This window comes from Podarcis pityusensis (genome assembly GCF_964106645.2).
Source record: "Podarcis pityusensis genome assembly, chromosome: W".
In the NCBI taxonomy this organism is placed as follows: domain Eukaryota; kingdom Metazoa; phylum Chordata; class Lepidosauria; order Squamata; family Lacertidae; genus Podarcis; species Podarcis pityusensis.
Window position 1 is genome coordinate 35,735,254 of NC_138045.1, and position 21,110 is coordinate 35,756,363.

Consider the following 21,110-nt stretch of genomic DNA (forward strand, 5'->3'; position numbering starts at 1 on the left):
TGCTCCTGTGTTTACATCCCACAGTCCCCCCACCAGTTCCCTGGCTCTGAGCCTTCTTCCCTTGGGGGATCCCCAGTTGGTGCCACCTGCCACTCCAGGACAGCAAGCAATGAACAGAGCTGGTAGACATCCCAGTACCTTGCATCTTCTAGGTGCAGCTGGTGCTCATCTTTGTCAGGAAGGACCAGCTCAGCCGCATCAAGGAAGTGATGAGGGAGACAGTGGGCACAGGCATCATGGGGAAGACGGGGAGTAGACCCTGACAGCGGAATTCCCTACGTCTATCTTTCTGTCTGTCTATCTGTTTTTCTAATCTCTGCCAACCAGTTCCCCCCTCTTTCCTGCTTGCTCACTAACAGGCATCTTTGCTCCGCCCCTGCAGGGTAACAAGGGGTGTGTGGCCGTGAGGCTTGTCTGCAACAATACCAGCTTCTGCGTTGTCAATTCCCACCTTGCTGCCCACGTGGAAGACTTCGGGCGCCGAAACCAGGATTACAAGGATATCTGTGCCCAGATGAGCTTCCTGCCCCCTGACCAGGGTCTGCCGCAGCTGACAATCATGAAACATGAGTGCGTTTCGAGGGCTTGGAGGGAGAGAGCCTTGGCTGATGTAACTTGTTGGTCTCCGCTATCTGGAGAAGCAAATTGAGTCATGTTTCTGTAACTTTCCTGCCTGTGTGTAGCTCAGGGTAGGCAGCATTTGTTGTTGTTTAGTCGTTTAGTCGTGTCCGCCTCTGCGTGACCCCCTGGACCAGAGCACGCCAGGCCCTCCTGTCTTCCACTGCCTCCCGCACTTTGCTCAAACTCATGCTGGTAGCTTCGAGAACACTGTCCCACCACCTCGTCCTCTGTCGTCCCCTTCTCCTTGTGCCCTCCATCTTTCCCAACAACAGAGTCTTTTCCAGGGAGTCTTCTCTTCTCCTGAGGTGGCCAAAGTCTTGGAGCCTCAGCTTCAGGATCTGTCCTTCCAGTGAGCACTCAGGGCTGATTTCCTTCCGAATGGAGAGGTTTGATCTTCTTGCAGTCCATGGGACTCTCAAGAGTCTCCTCCAGCACCAGAATTCAAAAGCATCCATTCTTCGGTGATCAGCCTTCTTTATGGCAGGCAGCATTGTGCTCTCCAAATGTTGATTGACCAAAATTCCCATAATTGCTAAGAATTGGCCTTGCTGACGGGCTCATGAGAGTTCCACTTCAGCAACACCAGGAGGGTGCAGTGTTGGCGATCCCTGCTGCTGCAGCTGCACCACTAAGGTTTCTACTAGAGCAGCCAGAAGTGCCCAGCACTGTAGGCTCCTGCTTCATTCAGGGCAGGCAGATACTAAACATCTGTGGAAGCGAGTGCTGGGCTTCATTCATTAATTTCTGTTTATTGTGGGGATTTCTTCCCCAGAGTGGCTAATTTAAAATAATAATCAGAAATGCACCTCAAGATAATTTAAAGCATTTAAACAATACCTTAATAGCAGCGGATCTAAAGAGAGCAACATAAGCCGAGTGGCAGAGATGTATTAGATTAGATTATAGCAAATGTGGGCAACTTCTCCAGTGATCGGGGTGGGAGTTGCAGTTTGTTATGGGCAGTAACACGAAAGCAGAGCGGCCATTTTGCATGGAGAAGGTTCCCGGCTCAGTCACCAGTGTGTGCAGATCGGGCTGGGCATGATCTCTGCCTGAAAGCTGCTGCCAGTCCATGTAGTCCGTCCTGAGCTTGATGGGTCAATGGTCTGCCTCAATATAAGGTAGCTTCCTATGTTCCTGTGTCTGTGTACTACAGCAGGGTTTGGAGGGCCACAAGCGCCCTGCCCATGAATTAACGAACCAGGGGAAATTCTAAAAGTCTTTGCTGAAAGGACATCAAAGCAGGGGCCAGGTGAACCTCTTTGGGAGATTATTCTGAAAGGTCGGGTGCCATGACTGAAAAGGCCCTGCCATGCTTGAAAGAGCAGGAGTTCCCTGGGAAAGGGATTCTAGTCAGTGGAGAGGCAGTGCAAACATAAGTGGGCCTTCTTCTGGTACCCTTTTCCCAAACCTTGAAACACTTGAAAGGCCAAATGGGATGCTCTGAATTGGGCCTGGAAGCAGTTCAAGAGCCAGTCTAGTTCACAGAGCACGAGCCTCATATGATCATACTGCCCAATCCTAGTTATCAGTCTTACTACATATTGCAGGAAGTGGCAGCAGGCTGCCCCCCGCCCCCCGACCCCGTGAGCTAGCCTGTAGCTGTGGTTGCTTTGCTTTTTTCCAGCATTGTCATCTGATCACTAAAAATGAGCTTCAGAGACTTCTGACCTACGACCAGGTGAGAGACATCTTTGTGTTATATGTGGTGGTTTAGGATATTGCCCTGTTTATTTCCTTTGTCTGGGATACCCCAGCCTAGGCTAGAGAAACCACTTTCAGGCAGTTAGGAGCAAAGAACATAGGATGACTGCGACTTCTACAAATGCTTTTTAAGGTTGCAGGTTTGTGCAACCTGAATTAGAAGCAAGTCCCAATTAAGTTGGAGGGTTGCCTTGGAATAAGTAGGACTGCTCTGCAATTTCCCAGTTAGAGGGCTTTCCTAGCTCAGCACACGCTCCAGATGTTGTTGGACTCCCATCAGCCCCAGCATAGCTGCTGTCCAGCAATATCTAAAGGTCTAAGGTTTCCTGCTCTAGGTTTTGCATCTGTCTGGAAAATCTGCGTTGCTCACATGTTCTTATCAGCAGATACTTCCATTAAGTCCATTTAAATTGCTGGTGCTTTTTCTTTTACATTTTTCTCTCCAAGGTTTGTGTGTTCATCATGTTGACGACCTTTCTCCCACTTGGCATAAGGATCATTGGTATTTTGTGTTGAAACAGAGGCCTGATTGCTGCACCTTATGGTGGATTTAAACTCTGTGAGCGTAGTCATGCCTTAGCCCTTTGAGAAGGATGCTGCAAGGAAGGCAAGGGGGGCAGCCTCAGACTTCCAACATATGCAAAACCATCATAAAACATTAAAAACTTCCCTAAAGGCTGTATAGTTACTTATCTCCTTGACATCTGACGGGAGGGTGTCCCACAGGGCAGGTGCCACTACTCAGAAGGCCCTCTGCCTGGTTCCCTGTAACTTCGCTTCTCACAGTGAGGAAACCGCCAGAAGGCCCTCGGTGCTGGACCCTGATGCCTGGGCTGAACAATGGGGATGGAGACACTCTTTCAGGGCTGAGGCCATTTAGGGCTTTAAAGGTTGGCGCCAACACTCAGAATTGTGCTCAGAAACGTGCTGGGAGCCAACGTAGGATGCAAAAGGATGGTTTTGCAGTTGCTCATATTGTCGGGGGTGTATTCTGGTGGTGGTTAACAGTTTGTATGGATTATTGGTACATATAACGTTGCATATTGTAGGTATGGCTAACCTGTGGTCTGCCAGATGTTACTGAGCTGCAGTTCCTGTTGGCTCCAGCCATCATGGCCAGTAATCAGGGATGATGGGAATTGTAGTTCTGCAGCATTGTGAGGGCCACGTGTCTGCTGCTCCTGAGTTAGAGGATTTTCCTGTCGTGTGATGCAGCAAAGTAATTTAAGATGACATGGGGCAAAAATGCACAAGCATCCTGTACCTTTAATAAGTGTGTATAAGATAGGATTTCAGCAGGTATACCCCTTTTTTTGCACTTGGCTAACCTACTAGTAGGGACGCGGGTGGCGCTGTGGGTTAAACCACAGAGCCTAGGGCTTGACGATCAGAAGGTCGGCGGTTCGAATCCCCGCAACGGGCTGAGCTCCCGTTGCTCGGTCCCTGCTCCTGCCAACCTAGCAGTTCGAAAGCACGTCTAAGTGCAAGTAGATCAATAGGTACCGCTCCGGCGGGAAGGTAAACGCCGTTTCTGTGTGCTGCTCTGGTTTGCCAGAAGCGGCTTAGTCATGCTGGCCACATGACCCGGAAGCTGTACGCCGGCTCCCTTGGCCAATAAAGCGAGATGAGTGCGGCAACCCCAGAGTCGGTCACGACTGGACCTAATGGTCAGGGGTCCCTTTGTTGTTGTTGTTGTTTAGTCGTTTAGTCGTGTCCGCCTCTTCGTGACCCCATGGACCAGAGCACGCCAGGCACTCCTGTCTTCCACTGCCTCCCGCAGTTTGGTCAGACTCATGTTTGTAGCTTCGAGAACACTGTCCAACCAGGGGTCCCTTTACCTTTACCTTTAACCTACTAGTACTTCACCTTGGTCTTCCAGCACAACAGTGGCTGTTAATAGACTCCATGGTCAGGCAACAGGGGGTCTTTTGCTTCTCTGCTGATTAGCGATTTCTTTTTGGCTTTAGCTAAACATTCAGCGTACCCAAAAGACAGCTTTTGCTGATTTCACAGAGGGAGAGATCAAGTTCATCCCGACGTACAAATTCAACTCTAAAACAGATCCTGCTTGATAGTTGAGCCTTTGTAAGTAAGTCCTCTCAATCATTCTTCTGCAAGGCTTGTTTGTTTTTCCTAGTCTGCCGAGATGCTAGTAGTGTCCTGCCTTTCCATCCTCCTGAGCAGGCTAGTAAAAATATATTTTAAACATGGCTTTCTGCTAAGCAAGCTGTTGGAGGAGGGCTAGAGTTGAGGGCTGGACGGACTTCCTTTCCTCCGCAGTCAGAATGGACACCAAGCCACGGAGGAAGAGAGAGATCCAGCTCTCCTTCACCTGCTCACTTTGCTTGCATGGAATTCCGGGTTGCCAAAGGCTGCTAGGCGAGTTGTGAAATGCAAGGCTGTGATATGTTGTCTTCCTCAAGCCATCCCTGCTCTGCAAATGTTTTGGCTCCTTTCCCCCACATTTGTCCTGATAACCAGCATCCTCTGTTTCGTGGTGTGTATAAGCGGTGTTGCAGTTCCTTGAAAGGTGCAGCAGGCTGAATGAGACTCCTCTTTGTGTCAAGGAAGTCTGGGAATTAGACTTGGTGCTCTCTCAAGATGAGTCTGCCAGGGCATAAGAGCATGAGAGCAGCCCTGCTGGATCAGGCCATTGGTCCATCTGGCCCAGCATCCTGTTCTCACATTGGCCAATGAGATGCCTCTCGGGGAGCCCACAAACAGGACCTGAGTGCAACAGCACACTCCCCTCCTCCAAGCCATACTGCTTCTCTTGGTGGAGTATGTGCGGTGGCCATTATGGCTAGTAGCCATTGAGCCTCACCATCCAGGATTTGGCATGTTCTTGTGGTTCTTGACAACTGTCAGAAGCCACCTAGGCCTGCTACTTTCATTGCTCTTGCTGTGGTAATGGGGAAATCAAAAGGACAGGCGGAACATGTAGTGACGAAGCCGGAAAACGGCAGGCTCCTTTGGGCAGCATATCAGGTGCCAGAAAGGGTCTTTTGGATCACTGAAAAAATAGTGTCTGAACAAGAATAACGGGGCCCCTTGCTTTGGGGAAGGATCATCATTTGGTGGTGTGCCATATGCTTTGTATGCAGAGTCTCAAGTTGAAACTCTATGGCACCTCCACCTGAAAAAGGATTGGGCCACAGAGAGCTGCTGCCAGCCAGAGTAGACTTAATTAATGAATTGTGGGGTTGGAAGGGATCACGAGGGTCATCTAGTCCAACCCCCTGCAATGTAGGAATCCAAACTGGGGGAGGTCAGAAATTCATTCTGACCTGGTAGAAGGCAGCTTTTGATTTCCTAACAACTCTCTCCATGAGGCAAAATGCCTGCACACCTGCAAGGTCCGCCCCTTCAGAAGCTGGACTCCCAAGCCCCATCATCTCCAGCTCTTGACCGTGGTCAAGATCACAGGCCGTGTGTGGAGCCAAAGTTTGACTGCGTGAGCCTTGTGTGTTGCCTCAGCCAGTCCAACAGTCCTGGTGTCTCTCCTGTCTCCTTGCAGTGGGAAGTGCCGTGTGCCAGCATGGTGTGAGCCAATCCTCTGGAGAGGAGGCAGCGTGAATCAGCTCAGCTACCGAAGCCACATGGAATTGAAAAGGAGCGACCACAAGCCCGTCAGCTCCCTCTTCCTCACAGGGGTAACACCTGCCCTGGCCAGGGCTATCGTCTATTCGGGGGTTTTAGTTGCCTGCTATGTGGCACCTCCTCGAATCTGGGCAGGCCCTGACCAACAACCAGGCCCCTTTCCTTTTCCTTTTTTTTTAATGATATTTATTAAGGTTTCCAATAAAAAGAACACATCAATAAAAAATTAAAAAGAAAAAAGAAATACACAATTCAAAAATACACAATACATAATCCAAAAAATACAAAAAACAAAATAATAATAATAATAATAATAAATTTTATTTATATCCCGCCCTCCCCAGCCGAAGCCGGGCTCAGGGCGGCTAACAACACTAAAATAGTGCAACATTATAAAAACATCAAAGAATTAATTAAAATCAAAATTGATGGCAACCATAAACTAAAGTATTGTAAAGATTGCCAAAGGAGGGAGTCAGGCTGCGCCCTGACCAAAGGCCTGGTGGAACAGCTCTGTCTTGCAGGCCCTGCGGAAAGATGTCAAGTCCTGCAGGGCCCTTGTCTCTTGTGACAGAGCGTTCCACCAGGATGGAGCCGCAGCCGAAAAAGCCCTGGCTCTAGTTGAGGCCAGCCTAACCTCTCTGAGGCCTGGGACCTTCAAGATGTTTTTATTTGAAGACCGTAAGTTCCTCTGTGGGGCATACCAGGAGAGGCGGTCCCGTAGATACGAGGGTCCTAGGCCGTATAGGGCTTTGAAGGACAAAATAATTTGAAAGACAAAAAAGAAAACAATTAAAAACAATACCACCTTTTCATCTCCATTTTTAAATTTACTTATTTTCTGGACCTCCTCGTACCTCCCTCTTTTGTATTCCATTTCAAATTGTTTGTCCAGCAATTTCTTTCCCTCTTTTTTAATCCCAATCTTTAATCTTAATATAATATAACATTAAATTTTACCTCTTAAAAACCAAATTTCCATTTCCTTTAACTTTTTTAATCCTAATCCTTAATCTTAATCTATATATAACTTTAAATCCTGTACAGCTGGAAGCCACTTATTTTCAATCCAACATCACTCTAACATTCTTTAATTTTGCAATGTTTCTGCAGATAGTCTTTGAATTTCTTCCAATCTTCCTCCACCGACTCTTCTCCCTGGTCCCGGATTCTGCCAGTCATTTCCGCCAGTTCCATATAGTCCATCAGTTTCATCTGCCATTCCTCCAGTGTGGGAAGCTCTTGTGTCTTCCAATACTTTGCGATGAGTATTCTTGCTGCTGTTGTTGCGTACATAAAGAAAGTTCTCTCCTTTTTTAACACCGTTTGGCCGACTATGCCCAGGAGAAAGGCCTCTGGTTTCTTGAGGAAGGTATATTTAGATACCTTTTTTAATTCATTATATATCATTTCCCAGAAAGCCTTAATCTTTGGGCACGTCCACCAAAGGTGAAAAAATGTACCTTCAGTTTCTTTACATTTCCAACATTTATTATCGGGCAAATGATAGATTTTTGCAAGCTTGACTGGAGTTATGTACCACCTGTACATCATTTTCATAATATTCTCTCTTAGGGCATTACATGCCGTAAATTTCATACCTGTGGTCCATAACTGTTCCCAGTCAGCGAACATAATGTTGTGTCCAACGTCTTGTGCCCATTTAATCATAACAGATTTTACCGTTTCATCCTGAGTGTTCCATTTCAGCAGCAAGTTATACATTCTTGACAAATTCTTAGTTTTGGGTTCTAACAGTTCAGTTTCTAATTTGGATTTTTCCACCTGGAAGCCAATTTTCTTGTCCAATTTAAATGCCTCCATTATCTGAAAATAATGAAGCCAGTCTCGTACTTTGTTTTTTAGTTTTTCAAAACTCTGCAATTTCAGTCTATCTCCATCTTGTTCCAAAATTTCCCAATATTTCGGCCATTTGACCTCCATATTGAGCTTTTTCAAGGCTTTCACTTCCATTGGTGACAGCCACCTTGGAGTTTTATTTTCTAATAGATCCTTATATCTTATCCAACCAGGCCCCTTTCCACAGAGCTCCTCCTTGGCCAATGACTTCCGGTGCAAGGAGTGGGCAGGTTTTGGCTCTGTTAAATCCCTAGGCTTCCATTCTCCACTGTTCTGAGTACACGCTGCTCCTGCCGGCATGGCAGACCACATGGGCTGAACTGTATACCTTAACCGTTGGCTCCATTCATGCAATGGAGCTTCTGTGGTACTTGGCTTGGAGCATTTGGCTTCAGCCCATTGGCTCTGGAAGTCACAGCCGCTGCCATCCCTAGGGAAGCTCTCAGAGTTACAGTACTTGCCTCTTTCAGGGCTGGGAACAGGGGGGTGCATCAGGCCTTTCTGCTCTTAGCTCATACCCCCCCCCCTTTTAGTCCATAGCCCCAACAAATGTGCTCTGTCCCCCCCCCCCCATAGGTGAAGGTTGTGGATGACCGACGGTACCGGAAAGTGTTTGAGGATATTGTTCAGTTGATGGACAGGATGGAGAACGAATTCCTTCCCTCCCTGGAGGGAGGTAAAGACGAATAGGATCCTCTCCAACCCCTTAAAGAGGGTTTGCTGCACAAAGATCAGGGGGGGAAGAAGCCCTTGGCCCATCTAGCTCAGTCTTAAGCGGTTCCCCAGGATTTCCGGGGGATCTCTCCCAGCCCTACCTGGAGATGCTGGGGATAGAACCTGGGACCTTTGCATGCAAGGCAGATGCCCTTCCACTGAGCGGCAGCCTCTTCCTCGCAGGCAAAGACTCGAGGGGTAGCCAGCGTGGTGCCCTCCAGATGCTGGACTACAACTCCCATCATCCCCAGCCAACATGGCCAGTGGCAAGTGCAGCAAGATCTGGAGAGCCCCACGTGGACCTGTTGCATGTGCAGTCCCCTAAATGAGAGCCCGGGGCCAAGGACAAACTTCCCCCGGAGCACGTTTCCTTGCCTCTGCTGAAGGCAAGCACTCTCTTTCCTCCCCCCCCCCCTTTTGCTCTGCAGTTTCCATTTGAGAATGTGAAGTTCCGGTAGCTGCAGAAGGAGAAGTTCCAGATCACAAACAACGGGCAGGTCACCCTCCACTTCTCCTTTATCCCCAAGCTCAGTGACAGCCAGTACTGGAAGCCATGGCTTCGCGCTGAGCCCTGCGAGGGATACTTGGAGCCCAGCGCGTCTCTCTCTGGAATCAGGGAACTGTAGAGTTGGAAAGGGACCCCAAGGCTCATCTAGGGAAGGCCTTGGTTTCCTTTTCATCCCCCCTTTTCCCCTCCTCTTCCCAACCCTCCTCCCTCAAACCTTGGGAGTTTGGTAGAGCAGGGGAGGCTTAACATTTGTGGGCTGCATTGCCCCATGCTCCAAGGGCCACACGTCAAAGCAGCTGAGCCCAAAGTGTAAAAGTGTGTGTGACCAGCTTTAAACAAACACACACACACAAATGAATTGAAGCCAAACAATGCTGGAGGGTCCCCAAACACCTTTTGGCATCGCAGGGAACCAGTGAGAGCAGTCCGTCCAAAAATTACTTAAAAAAAAAAAAAAAGCGTATTTTTATGTTGTGGAGGCACAAAAATATCTTGGGGAACATATAGAACTAGCCAAACTTTTAAAAACTCAATGAAATGTAAACTAAAAAAGAAAGTTACATCGGGGGCGCAAAAATCCTTTCCCTTTTTATATTCTTTTGTTAGGATCACTTTCTCTCACCCCCCCAGTATCCTGTCACCATCTTCTGTGCAGCTGCTGCTTTGGAGGACTAGAGAGGAAAGTGAGGTGGGGGTGGGAACTGAGTCGCTTCTTCTCCTAATTCTTGAAGTTAAGGTTTCCCCCATACACCTGTGAGAACAGGAGGCTGTACTAGATGGGCCATTGGCCTGATCCAGCAGGCTCACATTGTGTCCTTCTGTTCAATTCTTCACCGTCTTCACTTTTAATTTACAGACAAGCCAACGTGGCTGTGCCAAAGAGTGTATCTACCTGACCTCCTCCCGTTTTAGGTGAGACGGTGGACATTTCCCTGGATGTGTACGTCAGCAAGGAAGAGAAGATTGAGGCTATCTTTGTCCTTCACCTTGACCGTGGCAAGGACTATTTCCTCACCATCAGGGGGAGCTACCTACCAAGCTGCTTCGGGACCTCCTTGGAAGCCTTGTGCTGGGTGAGGCAGCCGCTTGGCGAAGTTCCCGTCACCAGACTTATTGACCTGGTAGGGAAAGGGGTTGATTTACCTGGCAGGTTCATCTGCTGGATGTCTACCCTTCCCACTCTGCTTGCCTGCTTGAAAAACAGCTGCTCTTCCACTCAGCAATGTGGGGGCTGGGGGTCCTCCGCTGCATTCAGCTTCAGCTTCTGTAGCTGTGCATCCGCTTCCTGTGTGCTGTTCATGCCCTTTGTTTGCCTTGACTGAGTCATCCCAGGTTCTGGTCCTCCCACCTGCCCTTTCGCAGGGCCACTGAACCGTGTGCATTTCCCTGCCATCTGCCCAGATACTGTTCAGCCAACGGGCTGTTTCTTTCTCTTCTCAGGGCCTGTGCCATTAACACCCTTGGTTGTCTTTTGCTCTTGCCTTCCTCCTCTGATCTCAGGGAGAAGACAGCTTCCTAGAAAAGGTAACAGTTGGTTTGCTATCCTCTAGATGTTCTTGTAGCGGGCTCAAATCAGGTACAGGCAACGCCCCGTTTACACGGGGGTTGCGTTCCGAGGTACCGTGCGTTTAAATGAAATTGCGTATATTGGGGACAGCATTGGAAAAGCCTGCAAACACCCTCTGAACTGGGTCCTAATCAACAGCTGCCCTGGGGATGAGGGGATCAAATTCTCCATCCTTGCCAACTCCTTTTAGTGATGGGCTGCTTGCCACTGCTGTGCTCCTAAAGCTCTCTTGCTCCCCCCTCCTCTCTTTCTCTTTCTCTTTCTCTTGAATGTGGTAGCTTGAGATAGAACTAACCACCCTGAACATTTCTGGAGAGGAAGATGGGAAGGAGGCAGGAGGCATGGTTCACCAGCTGCTGTGTGCTGCATTGCCCAGACAAAGTCGTGGGCTGGGGCTCCAGCTGTTGCTCAGTTTCTACCACTGCCTCTGCAACGTGCTCTAGACAAGGGGTGGTGAACATGTGACCCCATCATCTCATCATGCTGGCTGGGGCTGCAGCCCATCAACCTATGAAGGCCCATCCATGTTCTGTTGCTGTTTTTGTTCCTTATTTCCTGCCCTTCACCCTAAGGTCCCAGGGCAGGTTCCAGCAATTTAAATAAAATGTTAGCCAAACCTCATGTCCACAGCTGCATATTCAGTAAGCTTTTGGGTGAGCTGCACATCCGGAGTGGGAGGATTACGAGCTGCATATTAATAGGGGGAGGGGGAGCTTGGATTTGGGGTGCGAGCAATTTGTTTTTTGTTTTCCCCCTTGAGATGCTTGCTGTGGCTAGGGCCGGGCGATATGTCAATATAGCTATATTTTCAAATCAGCTTGAAGTCTAGATAGTGAGACTGGTTTCATAATTTCTGACCTGGCAATATATTGCGAAACATGATGTGTGTGTGTACTATGCAAAAAAACACCATGTGGGGGGAACCGTGAAGCCAGACAATGCTTCTCGAGATTCCTGCAGCCCCTGTGGACTCTGCCGGTTCAGCTTTCCCCTGCCCTCCTGCAGGGGGCAGCAAAAATCACAATGCGGGGGGAACCGTGAAGCCAGCCAATGCCTCTACATAGCTCCATCTTATTTCAGACATCGTGATATATTGGTGTATTGCAATGTTTAGCTAGTGATATATCACCGTGTTGAAAGCCAGCTATCGCCCAGCCCTACCTAGTTGTGGCCTCAGAGGGCAAGACTTGTCCACCCAGCTGGAGCAAGGAAAGAATGCATACAGGCACACACTCTGTCAGGCTCTCATGCCAGTCCCGCTTGTCATTGGACCTCCAGGAGAAGCAGTTTCTGGATATCGTACCCCAGGATGGTGATGACTCCACTGAGCGGCCAAGGAGATCTGGCTTTCGGTGGACCACCTCTTCAAGAATGCCTGCCACCAGGTGAGCTGAGGGGGACGGTACCATTGAAAGGATGGGTGTTGGCTGGAATCCAGTACCAGTTTTGGGGTGTGCAGGTTCCAAACATCCCAATTGATTTATATCTTAGCTACCGACTCGCTCTTACAAGAAGAAGAAGAAGAAGAAGAGTTTGGATTTGATATCCCGCCTTTCACTCCCCTTCAGGAGTCTCAAAGCGGCTAACATTCTCCTTTCCCTTCCTTCCCCACAACAAACACTCTGTGAGGTGAGTGGGGCTGAGAGACTTCAAGGAAGTGTGACTGGCCCAAGGTCACCCAGCAGCTGCATGTGGAGGAGCGGAGACGCGAACCCGGTTCCCCAGATTACGTGACTACCGCTCTTAACCACTGCACCACACTAGCTCTCAAACTCCTGCTGTGAGTATAGTGGCACCTTGGTGGAGCGGCAGCGGGTGGGGCATCCAGCATACGGTCTTCCTTAGAGCGGCTCAGAAGAACCCAAGTGTTCCCAACCATTGTCTGTCTCTCCCTAGCAAAGCGGCTCTCTGAGACTCGCCACTAGAAGAAGCGGGGAATGATTTCACTCTCCCATTGCCCCAAATCAGGAGAAGGGTAGTAGGAATGCTACTGTGGAAAGCAGGCGGGATACAATTCTCAGCCCTTGTGCCAGCTCTCTTGGTGATGGGCTTCTCTCCATTGTGGCATTCCTCGACCTCACATTATGCACCCCAGGGCTGGATTGTTCTGTATGCTATCCAGGATGTACCTCATCCCTTCCGAACGCATGGGTGATACTCTGCTTCAGGAGGACCTCTTCCAGACCCCGGGCACGCAGGACGAGCTGCAGGAGAGAATTGAGTGCCTGGACACCAGCATTCCCGAGACGATCCGTATCCTCTTTGGGGGGCATTGTTGGGGAGCAGGGCTGCTTGGTGGTTTTCTTTCGCTCTTGGCTGGAGTGGACCTCACTTTTATATACCTGGTGGCTTAGGTTCCTAGGCCACCCCATCCTTAAGGCTCTGGGACACAGCACAATGAAATGCCCACAGTCAAGTCCAGTCATGCATCCAAACAGCTTCACAGCTTTAACCCCCATTTGAAAACATCAGCCTGGCTAGATAGAGCAGAGGTGGGGAATCTTGACAGGCCCGCAGGCCCCACATCTAGCATCATACGTGGTGTCAAGGTAAAGACATGGCTGCAAAGGAGCTTCAAGGGTGCGTTCAATTGTTCTTTGGCAAGCAGGGTTTCTTGACCGCACTTTTGGAGTTGACCACTAGTATTTGCTGTTTGGATTGAAACCATGCCTGCAGAAGGACATTTCCTCGGCAGATCAGCTTTGCAGGCAGCTTCGTCAAGAGGGGAGGTGTGGGATAATTACAGTGGGGTGGCTCAGTTGGTAGAGCGTGACACCCTTAATCTCAGGGCTGCGGGTTCAAAATGTGGGGTAATAAGCAAAGGATTTTAGGTATACTAAAAACAACAAGACCGCCCATAAAATGTATGCTATTGCCATGCCAATATGAGAGAAAATTAGTTGGAGGGTGGCAAGGGATGGGGCCACGGACCCCTGATTGGGAATAACGGAACTAGATGGTCCTCGGTGTCCCTTCCAACTCCACAATTCTAGGATCCTGTGTCTTAAACACAAATCTTGAGGAATAGTGTGTGTGTGTGTGTGTGTGTGTGTGTTTCTGTTTGAACTTTCCCAGCCTTTGCTTTATTCTGATTTGCGCTTGCGTCCCTACTCCCCACGTGTAGAATTGCTATACCTTTGGATTTGGACATTCAAGCGTTTCCCGCATGGACACTTGTTTCCAACGGCCAAATCCCGGCGGCGGATGGCAACCCTACCCACTTGTGCCAGATTGCCTGGCATACATTACAAGCATCTAGTCACATAGATTCTCCAGAATCCCGGGGCTAGCCCACCTGACGGGAAGAGTCCGCGACCAGAAGGAGGAGGAGTACCAGGAAGAATGGACAAAATTCAAAGATTATTTAGCTAAATATTTCAAGATAACCTAATTGGAAAAGCTTGCAAATATGAGAGAGGCTTAGGATTTAAATATGTAAGGATAGGAATTAAGATGTTTCAAGCTAGATTAGAAAGAATGAAAGATGTGAAGTGATCAAGGTTTTTTTTGTGTGTTTTTTTGAGAAGATTGATTTTGGAAAACTGTTAAAATGAAATACAATGAAATTCAACCAGGGGGATTTGAGGAAGTCACTTAACAATGTTATCAAGATTGGTTTAATTACAATTAGGATGTATGTATGTTTGTTTGTTTGTTTGTTTGTTTGTTTGTTTGTTTGTCTTAAATATTTTTTGGAAAATTAATTAAAAAAACTGAAAAGAAAAACACCATAGATTATCCAGAATCCCAAGCACCGACACTGTGAAACTTTCATAGGAATAAAAGGTAGGGGGAAAGGAGGCACAATGTCAAGCAGGCAACAGAATAAACCCGAGCACTGTGGGTCTAAAACCGGCCTCTGAATCTCTTGCTCCCCACTCTGCCCTTCTAACAATACCATTTTTTTGCTTGCTGGATGGCTGTGTGCAATGAGACCTCAGCCACTGAGGAAGGGTGCTGGCCCAGTGGGAGAAGTATGTGCTTGGCATGCAGGCGATCCAAAAATCAATTCAAGAGCAAAATTCCAGTTCTCATGTTTTCTGTCGAAATGGCTAATTTAAAGGGGAATAGCATGGTGCCTTCCACAGAGTCAGACCACTGAGCCGCCAAACTCCTTAAGGGAGGACCAGAGCTCGCTGGTGATGCAGGTCCCAGAACAGTCTCCAGCATCTCCAGGTGAAACTGAAAACATCACCTGCCTGGAACCTTGTAGAGCCACTGCCAATCAGTACAGACAGTGCTGAGTTAGGTAGCTATGATCCATCCACCATCACCCTTTGCCCGAAGCAAAGGCACATCGCTGGTCCAAATCTTTGAAAGACTTTCCCTGCTCACCAAGCCACCTGCCCTCCTTTATGCATTGCCGATGGCTTATCAAAGGGATCCTCACTGCAAGTCTCATCAAGGCAGACAGCTTGATGAAATCTTGGTGCCCTTTCTTACAAAATGCTAACAGGGACAATGGCCCCAGTTGCCCTCTGGACTCACAGGGTGCAGCTTACTTTGGAGCCATCAATTGTACACATTTGGAATGGCCCTTGAGAAAGGATAGTCTGCCTATATTCAGCAGCTTACCACCTTGTTGTTTGTTAAAAACTTGAATAAAAAGCATGCTTAAAATAAAACAGGAAAGATGAAATTTTGCTGGCTTCTTGAGAAAAGAATAATGCCTCATTATTTGTATCTGCTTTTAAATGTTGCTTCTCTTCTCTTTGTAATGAGTTTTACTGGGTCCGTGGTCATTTTAAGTTGCTTACCTTCCCTAAAATATATAAATCTACTCGACTGGAAACTTTTATTATCCAAATTCAAACCCACTTTGGATAGCAAAATTCCTGGAGTGGGGAGGAGGGTTCAGTGTTCTAATAGATTAGATATGGACAGTCCTTCAGTACAGCAAAACTTGACACTTTGAAACCTTTGAGTCCTTTCCAAAAGGACTTCACCCACTATTTAGGGGGGAAGTACGTCAGAACTGACCTTCTGCAGTACTGATTCCACATTCTTGGACTCCTAATCTTACACGTAAGTTAGAGCTGGAACCATCTCAGGCCCTATGGCTCTTGAAATGACCATGACCTATTGAGCAAAACCACAGAATCCACCTCTCTGGTGACTAAACCCCACTTGCGTTTACAAAATAAATTAACAACAGAGGAAAATCATGGAAGAAATAAAATGGCTTTTGAAATTAACAAAGGCGATTCCTTTTATCCACATGTATTACGGGACATGTTCAAAGCGCCCCTCAGGAGAAATTCTGTAAGCAAAGGTAGCAGGCACACAAGGACACATTGCTAAAAGAAACAAAGGGATTTGGAGGGACCATGCGTGAACAGGTAGTACCAGAATGTACAGAATTGTACCTAGAAAAAGGTTACAACTGGATTACCTTTTTGTAAACAAAAACAACAACAACCCCCAAAATAAAACTCGGAAGCAGCAGGACGCCCTAGGAACTCTTCAAAAAACAAAACACAAAACTGCATATCCCTACCTAGTCACCAAATGTGAGGGGAAACGTAAACCAGCATCTTACACTGCTTTAAATGATAGCCAGATTCTGCAATTTTTTACCACACCAGAAGTAAAAGCACGGGGCATTCATAAGTTTTTGAAAAATCATGCACTTCATTTGTAGGCAAGGGAAAGCTTTCTGCAATGTACAGAATCTTACAAAGACACACAATCTGTTGAAATGACCAAGCAGCGGACGAGATTCGGGGACAGTGGTGTGCCGCCTGGGGAAATGTTCCTTTCCATTCACCTTAAGCAAAGATGTGGTGACCTTGTGCATCCATAAATAACTTTCAGAAATGTATTCCATTACTTCCCAAAGCTTCTCAATGGGCTACCAAATGGCATTTCTTTCTATTTTGGATGAAACTGGGGAAGCAGCTTTAGACGAAGGGGTTGCTGACATTCGCTGGCCTGGAAAACACCTGATGCCAATATGATGGCAAATTGTGGGTGGTGCATTGATGGAGAAACTAAGGCAACAAATGGGGACATGACGCCACCGGTGTTCTAAAGATACATTTCATGTAAAGATTATGATGGGCTTCTTCAAATGCCCATAGCCTCTTACAAGCAGAGGTTTTAGATCAATTTTCTGTAAACCTCTGTCATAAATAGTTGTCACTGGAAATACGACCAAAACAATGCAATGCCGGACTCATCCCTCCCGTTAGCGTGCCTGGAAAGCACGGGTCCCAGTAGTTTCCGCCTTACTCTGCTCCTTTCTCTGTGAAAGCCTGCTCTTTAGCTTTCACATCGGAGCAAACCTCAACCCACCCCCTCCCAAAGAAACCTTTTTTATGAGCCCCCCTACTCTGCGTGTGCTTTCTTTGGCTCCTGTCTCAATGTGCAGAAATTGAGCACGTGAATTTTCCAGCATCGGGAGTTTCCCCCAAGACAGTGTCGAGATCAGGCGTGTTTGTGTGGCTCCACGCTTGCAGTTATTGGGGCTTTGGCTAAGAGGAGTGCATGCACTTCCAGCAAGACATAGCTAGCTAGCTAGCTAGACAGTTTACCTCCCTTTGCTACAGTTTAAATTTCTGCATGCCATCTGCTGCATGCTACCTCCCTTTGCTACAGTTTAAATTTCTGCATGCCATCTGTCTACCCAGCCGCTCCCACAGGCAACATGGAATTCTTCTGTGCAATTTACTGTGGTGTTGTTCTTGTTTATGTTAAAGATGTAAGACAAGCCTATATTGCACTTCATTAAAAATGCCAGGTCACTTCACAACAATATACTGATGGACTCAGTAGAATCAGCAATCAATACTGGGGCACGGGCCTTGGCTGGCACCCTGAAATGCACGGCCCCCGCGCCAGTCCTGAGGAGGCTCAAGGCCAGGGGTCAGCAACCTTTTTCAGCCGTGGGCTGGTCCAGCGTCCCTCACAGCATGTGGGGGGCCGGACTATATTTTGGAGAGAGAAAATGAACGAATTCCTATGCCCCACCAAGAACCCAGAGATGCATTTTAAATGAAAGGACACATTCTACTCATGGAAAAACACATTGATTCCCGGACTGTCCGTGGGCCGGATTGAGAAGACGATTGGGCCGCATCCGGCCCCCGGGCCTTCGGTTGCCTACCCCTGCTCAAGGCAATCACTTCCTGCACTTCACGTTAACGCAGAAGACGGCCCAGTTGTGCTCAGATGCTCAAAATTCCCTTTTCACCTTTGAATCTTTGGAGGGTCTGTTTCAGTTGGCATCGGGACAGCTCACCTAGCAGTGCAGCTGCCTTTATTGCAGAGGCAGGAAGTTTCCTTCCTTTCATATTCAGGATTTCTGTACTCACATAGAAATAATAAAATGGTTTCTGCTGTTTGTTAAAAGTCATGAATGAACTCTCACAACTCGTTGATAAGGTAGCTTGCTTGTGTTTCGAGAAATCGTATACGAGGAGCATTCATAGGAAGTTGCACTTGACAGAGTCAATCTAGCCTAGCACTGCCTACACTGACTGGCAGCAGCGCTGCAGGGTTTTCAAACAGGGGACAGTCCCAGCCCTGACTGGTGGAGATCCTGGACTGAACCTGGGATCTCCTGCATGCAAAGCAAGGCCTCCCTCAACTCGGGAGGCGTGAGTTCTCTACTGTATTTCAACAAATGCTTTCACTTTATCATTTCATTTTCATCTGTATATTTTGTGCACATATTTTCCTGTATATTTTAGACAGAGAGGAGTAGCAATACGGTTAGAGGCAAGGTTCAGAGTTAGTGTTGTGTGAGCATTTTAAAGCAGTTGACTTTAAACAGGAGGGGATTTCACCTGAAGAGATGGCCAGCATCGTGAATGTGTAAGTAGGATTTCGTCTGCTTCTTTTTTGTAATCTTCTGGGGCGAGGGCTTGGGGTCCCCCACACGGCCAGCATCCCCATGGAATTTAACCCCTTCCTGAACAGCTTAACTTCTCTTCCCACCCGCCTTCCCATTCTCCCTCAAATCTCATTGCAGCTCAGCTGGTTAGAGGGAGCTGCAGATAGCACCAAGGTTGCAGGTCCGATTCCCATAAGGTACAGCTGCATATTCCTGCATTGCAGGGGGGTTGGACTAGATGATCCCCAGGGTACCTTCCATGATCATTCTTTTGGGATGCTTTTCATTACATTCATAGCCCACTTTTCATCCAAGCAGTTCAAGGTGGCATTTATGGCTTGCCTTTCCCCCTGTTTTTCCCCTCACAACAAACCTGTTAGGCAGGCTAGGATGAGAGTGACTGGACCCAACATCAAACAGTGCACTTCATGATTGAGTGGGGATTTGCACTCGGATCTCCCAGGTCCTCCTAGTCCAGAATTCTAGCCACTATACACCCCCTCTCTCTCTACCCAGTGGGTAGAGAGTTCGACAGTGGAATTTGCTGCCAAGGAGTGTGGTGGAGTCTCCTTCTTTGGAGGTCTTTAAGCAGAGGCTTGACAACCATATGTCAGGAGTGCTCTGATGGTGTTTCCTGCTTAGCAGGGGGTTGGACTCGATGGCCCTTGTGGTCTTTTCCAACTCTATGATTCTATGATTCTACCCCTTCTCCGTTTCTCAACTCTTCAGCCATCAACTGCAACAGACAGGCATTCTGTCAGTCTTCCTGTCAGTCACTCTGGCTCTAAGAGAGTTTTCATTGCATTCTTTGGCTCATCTATGCCTTGATGCTTTGACGACCTTCCTAGCAGCCCCCTTCCCTCTCCAGGCAGGGCTGCTGTCCTAAAAGCATTATGCTGAGGGCTCTTTTAAATGCTGGAAATGCTTCCCTTATCTTTGCTTTGCTGGGGGTGGGGGTGGGGGGAGTGTTGGAATCCCCCCCCCCCCCACATACATGAGATGCACCACTGTGTTCCTGTGGAGAGCCGTTTGGGGTCTGTGGGTGCATAAAAAAACAAAAAGAGCCCTATTGCGTGGCGAGTTCCCGCCCCCCCCCCAAAGTGGAAATAAAGACACATGACACAATGATTTCAGGTTAATGGGCTAAATATGGCCACAACTTTGTTGGTTACAGGTGATCAGTGGTATTGGCTTAGGCATTGGTCCTAACTGACTATCCGGCTTCAGCCCGTCCGCTTGAAGTCCGGAAAGGGTTAACCACCAGTAGGGGGAGTCCTGCTGATGCACATCAACTCGCAACCCCCCCCCCCCAGGCGAAAAATCAGGTCCGGCAAAAGAGGGAAATCCCGGCCGCGCCAGCGATAAATAGGGCTGCTCACGCCCCCTGAGCCAGCCGATTCCCTCAGTCGCACTTTCCAGACTAAGGAGAGCCCACTCAGTAGCTGCAGCAGCCTTGCTTGGTGCAGACCTCCTGGGTCATGTGGCTGTGAAATCCTGCCACAGCACAAAGATGGCCAAACTGCAGGCTTGGAAGGAGTCGTTGCCACCAAAGACAGGATCCATAAAGCCTCCTTGTAAATAGGGTGGAATGGGGGCCAGGTCAATTTGGTGAATCAGTAAATGTGGCAGAAATTCATCTCTCTTCTCCTTCATTCTCTTCCAGATGACATAAGACTTGATGTCAGTTTCGATTATGGGGCTAAGACACAAGTTTCAAGGCTCAGCGATGATGGAGTGGCAAGTTTTGCTTGCTGTTTCATTGTGTCTTGTTGCTAATTGTGATCATTGCTGTTGTTTTAGAATTCTTTCCTATGCAATATTCCTTTTTTATTGCTTTTAAATTGTTGCTTTTTAAATTGTCCTTGTAAAGGAAAGTGTTCTGCTAATGTTGATTGTATTCTGAATTGCTTCAAGAAGCCTCATAGCAATGAATACTATTAAGAGTAATAATTATTTTACCTGCCTTAATTATAATAAAGCATTGACATGCATATTTTAAATTAGCGGTTAAGGTCTTAAACTACACATTTTAATAGTTTCACATCTGTATTCTTTACTGTGTTCTAGCTTATAGATTTTGATTTTAACCTACATATATATGAGAGCTAGTGTGGTGTAGTGGTTAAGAGCGGTAGTTACGTAATCTGGGGAACTGGGTTCGCGTCTCCGCTCCTCCACATGCAGCTGCTGGGTGACCTTGGGCCAGTCACACTTCTCTGAAGTCTCTCAGCCCCACTCACCTCACAGAGTGTTTGTTGGGGGGGGGAGGGAAAGGAGAATGTTAGCTGCTTTGAGACTCCTTAGGGTAGTGATAAAGCGGGATATCAAATCCAAACTCTTCTTCTTCTTCTACATGTTCTCTATCTCTGTATAAGTCCATATTCTGGCTTGTGGCTGTAATAAATTGATTCGTTCATTCAATAAAGCTTCGGTGGTTTTGAAATTCAGTAAACTGTCTCTGCCTCCATTTTTTGGTACTGAGGGAAACGCTCTATAAAATAATCAGAAAACATCAGGGTTGTAGTCAACATCAGTCCTTTCCACAGCAGACCTATTTAAATTGATGGGCACAAATTACGTGGCTGTGTTGATTTTGACGCATCTCTTCTGAGTAAAACTCAGTTGACTACTGTAGGGATAATCGCGGAGTGGGCAGTGGGGTCCGGAGGGAGCACACTCCCCACCAGCAGGCAGCCACAGTC

General features: G+C 47.8%; 1 pseudogene across 1 annotated transcript in view; it reads left to right on the top strand.

The window, feature by feature from the left end:
* LOC308467695 (inositol polyphosphate 5-phosphatase OCRL-like) overlaps window positions 1–17,051 on the top strand; it is a 30,184-nt pseudogene extending 13,133 nt beyond the window's left edge. The window contains exons 5-16 of the transcript in view: window positions 153–252; window positions 360–610; window positions 2,249–2,302; window positions 4,293–4,396; window positions 5,843–5,978; window positions 8,362–8,472; window positions 8,928–9,093; window positions 9,920–10,128; window positions 10,508–10,531; window positions 11,853–11,959; window positions 12,743–12,869; window positions 16,945–17,051. The product of the transcript in view is annotated as an inositol polyphosphate 5-phosphatase OCRL-like (transcript). The remainder of the gene's footprint in view (window positions 1–152; window positions 253–359; window positions 611–2,248; window positions 2,303–4,292; window positions 4,397–5,842; window positions 5,979–8,361; window positions 8,473–8,927; window positions 9,094–9,919; window positions 10,129–10,507; window positions 10,532–11,852; window positions 11,960–12,742; window positions 12,870–16,944) is intronic.
* The last annotated feature ends 4,059 nt before the right edge of the window (window positions 17,052–21,110 follow it).